The sequence below is a fragment of the Morone saxatilis genome, unplaced genomic scaffold (assembly GCF_004916995.1).
Source record: "Morone saxatilis isolate NCDOM2014 unplaced genomic scaffold, NCSU_SB_2.0 Contig2, whole genome shotgun sequence".
Lineage (NCBI taxonomy): Eukaryota > Metazoa > Chordata > Actinopteri > Moronidae > Morone > Morone saxatilis.
This window is the reverse complement of record NW_023339762.1, coordinates 3,295,197-3,304,127: the sequence shown is the minus strand read 5'-3', so window position 1 is coordinate 3,304,127 and position 8,931 is coordinate 3,295,197.

Sequence of the window (8,931 nt, the reverse complement as noted above, 5' to 3'; positions counted from 1 at the left end):
CCAGAATGGACAAACCAAACAGTGACACTAGATCAGTCACAAGTTTTGCAGCCACCATAGTTTCTCCTGCACAGAAGGTTGAGCTGTATTCAAATGGTTGCAATCTGCAGCTTCACCACTAGGTACCACAAAATCCTTCACACTTGTCTATTAAGTGATAATGAGAGAGTGATTTAGAGATCTGTTTCTCAAATCTGTTCAAACTGCAGAAGCATACGTTTTCACCCCTGGTAGGGGAGGGGCAAAGTTGATTGTGTAATCATCATCTGCACCGGCTGTTCTATTTCCTTATAAAAGAGAAGAGTCTCTCTCAAGCTAGTGTAAAATATACAGCATGCAGGAGGTGTAATGAAATAGAAGATGAAAGCCTGCTGCTTCACGTTGATAATTATCTTATAAGATCCATGGGTTTAGAGAGGTTAGCGGGGTGTGTTGCATACATGTGAACTGAAGGGAATAATGAAAGTCAATTAGAATACAAGGGAAATTAATAAGCAATAAGTAATTAATAGGTAACTTTTCATTTTTCCTTTTGAGACAACATTAGAGAACATAACCCAGCTCACCCATTAAAGAGTGAAGCTCAAGAAATCCCATGGCTCCTAATGTTCCTATGAATGTTCTTTGAAGAAGCTGCTGTCACTTTTAACAGACAATGTACTATTTTATATATTTATTCTTGTGTGCTGCCAATTAGCTTCAGACAGCTTCCCTGAAACAATACAAGTTGCATATTTTAAATCTATGTTTTTTGATTAATTTCTGAAAACTAAAAGAACATCTGTTGTGAAATATCCCCCCTCTGAAGCTCTCAACAGGGATCAATGGATACACCTGGATGCACAGCACACTTCAGTGAGCTGCATTCCCTGCTGGTTGTGCATTTGTTTGTCCTTGAATGAATAAGCGCATTTGCTCATTAGCAGGGTGTGGTTTCCTGCAGTGGAAATGAGTTCCTAACAGTAGCACTTTACTGGTAGTGCTGTGATGGCCAAGATAGCAGACCCTTGTGTAGCTATGCGTTCAAGAAATGTCAATGTATGGGAATGGCTTTGTTTGCTATTTATAACACAGCCAGCCAATTAAGCCAACAGTCAGCATAGAGACTAACTGTATAATTTCTCCTCACTATGAGGGACTGCAACTTGTACAGAGTAAAGTTGTTGTATAAGTTGATTATCTAATGTACAAGCTCTTAAATCGAGTGCAAGCAAGTGCAAGGGCAGGTTCAGTACATTATCTTTTAAAACATATTCACTGATAGATTGCTGCTTTAATTAGCTTAACATATGACTGCAAGGAAGACCCAGTGTATCAGAATAACACTTGAATCAATGGAAAGGCTACTGTATACCAGCCTTTAAGTGTCTGTGTCTCCGAAACCCTAAAGGATTATTATGCTATTTATTTGGATAGGCCGCCTACATAGTTCATTTGTATCATTCCAATTGCAGTGGTGTAATATCAGACAACAGCTCTATTTGTGAAACAGTGGAACTGTTGAATCACAACTAAGTATGTCCCAATCTCAACGGTATGGGCACCGATCAAGGCTTTTTTGAACTGATCGGTATCAGCTCTGGTGAGCTTTATTGATCAGATCTGAGCTTTTGTTTTACGTCAGCTGTCATACAGCTCACTGTACTGTTCGCTCATGAAGTTTTCATGCACGGTGCAGCCACCAACTGTCTCGCTGTCTCTTTTCCTCCACTCTGCTCTGTGTGAGAGAGCTGGAGCGGCCCCGCCAAACGCTGGAGAGAGAAAATCCCTCCACACAAAAACAAGACCAAAAAGATAACAGAGGGTTTGTTCGTTTATACTTTATTGTGTAAAAAAATGAATAAATAAACATTAAGCTCTGATGCAGACATCCCTAATCTCAACTAATAAGGTACTGAAATGTTACAAATACTATATAAACCATCTGTTGGCGGACTATTCAAATAAAGTGTGAACAAGGCAACACTATCATTGCTACAATAAAGTCAGACTGGGGAAGAAACAGACAGGTTGTAAACAAGCTAGCAGTTAAATCAGATTCTCTGGAAAAAAGAAGGTGTTTTGTCTTGCACAATGAGTTTTAATGCTTGGGGACATGCTAAAAAGGTCACCCAATAAAGCTCCGGGTTGAGTGTCGCTGTTTGTGCCTGTGGCTGCTTGTGATCTTACCAATACATTCCTTCACCTGTACACCTACAGTGAGGTGTATCACTCTAGTCTCTATAGCAACTAATGTCCTTCAATATGTCAGTGACCGTGGTCCTCTTTGTTCCTTAGAACCCCTCCGCTGCAGAACACAAACACCACTCGTCATACAAAACTTAGGATCTAGTCCCTGCGGTAATTTACCTGCTACTCGCTGTTCCATTGTATTCTTTTCTGATTTGTTTGTCATCTTACAGCTGTGTTTCTAAGGTTCTACTTGCCGATTAGACATCACTTCCTGCAGCACTTGTACTCAGCACTGCACTGTGCCAAAGGTTTTTAATGTTAATAGGCGTATGACATAATCCTGTCCACTCCTAATGCATGTCTCATGTCTCCTGTGCTTTTAGAGCCTGCTCTTTGTAGAGCCCGCGGCTGGAAGTGTTGCTAAAAACCATGTCACATTTGGTTAAATGAAGGGCATGGATGGAGAAAACAAGGGAAGGAGAAAGAGTGAGGCATCGCTTTTGAAGGGATCATGTAAAAAGAAACTGCAGACAGAAATAGACATGAAGGGAATTCCCTCGTTAGCAAAAATAATCAAATGCAAGTGCTGCCTCCGCCTTTCTTGGCTGCAGATTTTCCTTCACACAAACTGCTAACGCCTCTAAAATGAATTAGGCAAAACCAAAGAACACTAGTGCCAGATGCACCTCTTGAAATGTCCCAGACTTTATTGTGATTTTAGCACCACAGAGTTAAGAGTTTACAAGAATGGCGCTGTACACAAAACACATCGGCACAGTAGCAGTCTTGAGGGAGAAAATGTCTTGTTGATGTGGACAATGGCACGGTTCACATGAGGCGGTCCACAAGTATGCAAATAACAGGTCAGTACAATAGTGTAGTGATTAATGACATTTGGATATGTGTATAGGTCATTTAATTTCAGCACAAGAGACAGAAAATCCCAAAGCTGTTAACGAGGTATTTTAATTACCCCAAATTAAGCCTCGCAGGCAGTTCTTTCCCTCAGGCTTTGTTCACATGAAGCCTCCTTTTAGAGACAACAACAAACTTTTGCATTAGTATAGTACAGTAAGGTGACATATGATTAAAAATATTTCAGTCTGTTCCATTATTTACTGATGATTGCATGGAAATATTACACTACAATGACAAATTGGTGACTTTTAAAAAAAAAAGCATCAAAGGACTCGCGTCTGAAACAAGGTTCATGCCTTCTCTCTCCCCTGCCTGATGTAAACAGCTATATTTCCTGTCTGAGAGTGTTTGAGTACTCAGATTAGGTTAGCTCAGTGGGTAGAGCTGGCCACCCATGTACTGAGGCTGAGTCCTTGCTGTAGCGGCCCAGGGTTTGAATCCGACTTGTGGCCCTTTGCTGCGTGTCATACCCTCTCTCTGCCCCCCTTTCCTGTCTATCTTCAGCTGTCACTATCATAAAGGCAATAAAGCCCCAAAAAATACCTCAGGCACTAATTATTGTATAGATAAGGAACTTAGCTTAAGGCTAATAGTGTATTTGTGAGAAATGTTTTTTCTTTAACATTTAGAAGGATTTATGCAGAAATGGAGTATCATATTCATAGGTATGTTTTCATTAGAGTATAATCACCCGAATATAAAAATCTTTGTGGGTTTTTTTTTACCTTGGAATCATACACACATATACAGACGCCATAGCTTGCCTTCCATGGAGTCCGCCATGTCTACGCCATGTTTCAGGCCCAGAACAGATAAACCAAACATTGACTCTAGGGCATTCACATTTTTTTTTTTTTTTTTAGCATTTTGCAGTCACCGTAGTTTTTTCTTTGCACTTGGAAGGGGAGGGTGAAGCGAGGGAGCTAGATAGCACTAAATCCTACACACTGGTCCTTTTAAATTAAATAAAATTTTAATTATTGTATTTTTGACCACTTGCAGGCAGCGCAACACGCTAAGCTAAGACAACTGACTTATTATCACTTGAGCAATTTAGCAAGTCCAATATTCACTCTTTTTTTGTTCTGTTTTGATCTCCACCAATACCAGAAGGTAATATCTAGCTTTAACCTGCTAAATGCTGGTTGCTAACTGTATCTGTCTACTGTTTTGTGCAGGTAGTGCACAATAAATATTTAAAGCTTTGTCACAGAAAACAGTTGCCTGTTGCAGCTGGAAAATGTGAGCTTAACCTGAATAAGTTCATTTGAAAGCCATAAAAGCAAAGAGTGAGCTTAAAGCTGCACTAGGTAACTTTTATAAAAATATCTCTGAAAGGTAGTTGATTGTTGAGTTTCATTCCCACATTTTGTGGATTCATGGAAATGTCATTAGGAGCACTAGAAAGGAGCCAGAGAAATGTGACAGATTATCTGTCTCATGTGCTACTGTCAGGATATAGTGATACAGTATTGAACGACTATATACGACTGCTTTGTTGGAAAAGCTGGCCCAAACCTTCAAAGCAAGCCAGGTGCCACAAAGGGGCCCCTCAGCTGTGTTTCTTGCCCCCTCTGTTTAAGCTTTATAAAGAAATAGCGAAAACAACAAGATTATTGGCAGAGATACATATGAGTATTGCTTAGCTGCTGTTTCAGAATAACAGATGTGCGGTTTTTGTATGCAGGCAACAGGGAAGCGTAGAGATAGTCAATAAGAGAAAGAGAACTGCAAGCTGGAAGCAGCTCTTTCTGTGCCTCCCCCTGCTGATATTGACAGAGAATTGTTCATAAATTCAAAGAATATTTAGCTTTCTGCTAGTGCTGCATTCTTATTTGCTTACTCTGATTAATTGACTTAATCTTTTATTTTGAAACAGTAGGTGCCATGGGTCCTGCTTCAAGAACAGACATGCTTTTTCAAAGAGCACTTTTTGCTAGTTTAAGTCCAAAGAAATGTTGGAGGACACAAGACTTATAGCTTCAATGCCCAGAAGAAAACTCCAGATAGTGCTCTATATTCAGGAGCTATTTGAGAGTTATCCTGCAAGGAGCATAGAGAGAGACCCAACATAGAGGAATTGTGGGTCGTAAAATTAAAACAAAGCTGAAAGACGCTAAATTGCTCCGAGCTAGCTGTAGAGCTGGGTGATCATTTTTATCCTTTATTGAAAAGAAAAAATTCATAATGACACTTTAAATTCTAAAAATAACACAACATTTATGATCAGAAAGTGCAGATTTGCAAGACACACAACCTACACTGTTTACCCATATTATCAGCCAAAACCATCAGACTTTTAGTACATACCCTATCTTTTCCTGCTTACTGTAACTCCTTCTACACTACACCTTCTACCGTCTTCAGCTAGTGCAGAATGCAGCAGCTGTTAATTAACACTAGGCTTCGGTCCCACATCAAACCAGTTTTTTCCGCCCTTCATTGGCTTTCAGTAAAACACAGAATCAATTTAAAAATCTTGATAATCACATACAAGGCCTTGCATGGCATTGCCCCCACTTATATTACAGAGACCACCTATTCCTGCCGCCGCCATCACTCATGCCGATCTTCCAACCAATACCTTCTATCTGTCCTTTGTATGAATTTTAAATCCAGAGGGGACTTTTTCAGTGTGTGCTTTTTCAGTTGTAGCTCCTAAACTTTGGAATAGCCTCCCCCATTCCATCAGATGTGTTGATTCCATGATTTCTCTAAAGGGATTGCTAAAAACTTTTATAATTGCTCTGTTTGCTTTTACCTTTCTTTGTTGTGTGTCATGTATGTTTGTATGTATGTGTGTATTTTACATGTGCATTTCTGGCTGATATGTGAGGCACTTTGTAAATGTGTTTTGAAAGGATTACTATTATTATTTGAAAGCTGCTGAAATTATTATTATTTGAAAGCTTTCTTCCTGAGGATGTAGTTTTTCATTCAATATCAAAGAGATGATTATAGACTTGTGGCCTTCATTCACATTTCTAATTATGTGACATAATACAGTTGCTCCATAGAGCACCTGTCAGAAAGAACCAGAACTTATGCAAGTAGCAGAAGGAGAATAAATAACAAAGAAAAAAGAATGGCATTTTCCAGTAGTTTCACTGGGAAACTGGCCTTCTTGTATGTAATTGCTTAGAAAGGTCTTCCTTTGAAGGATTAACCTAGTTGTGGTCTTGTTATGTTTGCTCCAATTACATCTTCACAAAACATATCCTATATGCAAATATGGACTCATTTTCTTTGAAATATAAGGAATGGAAAGGTTGAAGCTCCTGACAGTGGAAAGGCTACAGTGAAGTAAAGACACATTCTACTTGAATTAAAACCTAATTAATTTCTATACCTGGGGTTGACTTGGCATTCACCTTGGCTTGCTTCACCAGGGAGCGTCCTGGTAATTAAATTTTTAAGAGTGGAACGACAGGAAGTCAGACCACCCGCAGAGTGACAGAGAGATAGACAGATTAAGAGAAAGAGTGAGGGAGAGAACAGAAAGGGAAGGTCAGAGAGCAATTGTGAAACAATGTTCGAAATAAAGAGGGCACTTTGGCACATAGCAACAATTGTACAAGTAGCCCTGAAGAATGGGAGTGATGAGGTGATTTATAAAGAATAGGATGAGTGAGTAGAGAGGGATAGTAAGAAGATAATAAAAACAAGACCGTGACTCTATTATCACTGCTAGCTGCTTTATAAGGCTGTGTTTAGCAGACTTGAATCACATGACTTGGACTAAATACTTTATTCCTTCCCCCAGCCAAAGGATTAAAAAGTATGGTATTTAATATGGTGCTACGAATCAATTAATTTCCTAAAACAACACTTAATATCCCAAACGCACTGTGAACCAATACACAGCATCCAATCAAGTTGTAGGAGAGAACCATTGAGAACTAACACTACGTTACTGAGTGCCAGTAGAAAAAAATCATGCCAAAGATAATTGCATTTTATTTGATCTTGACTTGGTCCCACCTCTGGTACATAGGCATAACGGTGCTTTCAGCTAAATGCTAACATTTAGGTAATGCAGGTAACATTACACCTTCTAATATTTAGCATTTGTAATGTTAACCATGTTCACCAACTTAGTTTTGTGTTTTAGCCTGCTAACGTGAGCTAATAAGCAATAAACACAGGGTCATGGTGGCACTAGAGGAGCAATATCAGTTGGATTTAAGGACTATTCATTGTCCAGCTGAAGCTGCACTCATGAGTGTGATATGGTGGACACTATGTCCTCCACAATAGGCATGGGCATTTTAAATTATTTCCATATTCGAGTACTCCTATTTGTTGATACACAAGTTTAATGTTTCATAGCTGGCATTGCATATTCATGTCTACTTTTTCTAAATAATTCCAAACCTTACTTTTATGCCTGGTCATCATTCTGTCTGTAACATTAGATGAGTGATGTGTGAATGAATGTTGAATGTCATCTGTGGCTGCACATGCGCACATCTAAATACCAGTATTCAAGACACTGAACAACTACTGACGTCCAAATGAGTTCTGGAGTACTCATGCCCATCCCTACTTCGCGTCAGCCTCTGCAGGGGTCAGCTGTCTGCAGGCGGAACCTGTCCGCACTGTCTGGTGTCATCTGCCAAACAAAAAGACCGATAGGAAAGGTCAGTGATGATGTCAGCTTCCCAGGGGTGGTGGGAAGCTGACATCGCTCACTTAAACACACACACATATTCACAGTCATACATGCTATTACAATTACTGAAATGTAAATAGGCTTGTTACTTTGCATGGAAATAGTGGACAGCCACAGTCTATTCCTTGGATTTTCCAGTTTGTGATCTAATGTCATCCGACCCTTGTGGTGCAGGACAGGCAGTGTGAGCTTACCTGTCTTTGTAATGTGTCAAATATTTTTTGAATATTTTTCTGCTGAAAACCTCTGTATATGGGTATTTATTAGTGTTGTTGTTTGATTCAGGTCCAAATCTGGACATTTTAGTGCAAAGCATTTAAATTCTACATATAGTGCATAACGACCACCCTCTACTGGTTGATACAAGGCTATTGCAGTTTAATGTTATTGTTGGCTGATCAGGAGGAAGGTGACATATGTGGTGGCAGCTTTTATCACCAACCAACCCCTGATTATATCAGACCAACGTCTCCCCTCTGCAGGCTGTGGCCTGCTACATAGCCTGAACCTCTACCACAGACACCAGAAACTGAGCCGATTGCTTAGCTAACGTTACAATACAAGTACCACACACAAACCTTTATGTAAATGTACTTCTAGTGACTGTCAAAGCTCCAGTGGACTGACTACTTTTCAGTAACCTGCACTTACACTGATTAACACACACAGGTGCATGCATGCACATACACCCAAAGAAACATTTACAAATATAGAGTAAATGTAAACATCTGTACAATCTTGACCTTGTCTTGACAGATCAGCAAAAGTGTGTACAGATGGAAATACACATATTACCAAAATCATTTACATCCATATACATACACTACATACAGTATTTGCACACATGGATACACACACATAGAAAAACATACAGGCAACAAGCAAATATGAGAAAACAGGCAAACTCACTGTAAATATACTCATACAGAATCAAGCACAAATTTTCAAACACACACACAAAGCTCTTGGGATTACTCCTGTCAGTCCTGGACATGGACCCAGTCGGATGTCTTGCTGAGACTCTATGGATGTTTTATAGGTCTCCTCCACAAATTGTTATGAATCTTTCATAAGGTTACATCTCATTATATATATGTGTGTGTGTGTGTGTGTGTGTGTGTGTGTGTGTGTGTGTGTGTGTGTATAAAGCACACACACACACACACACA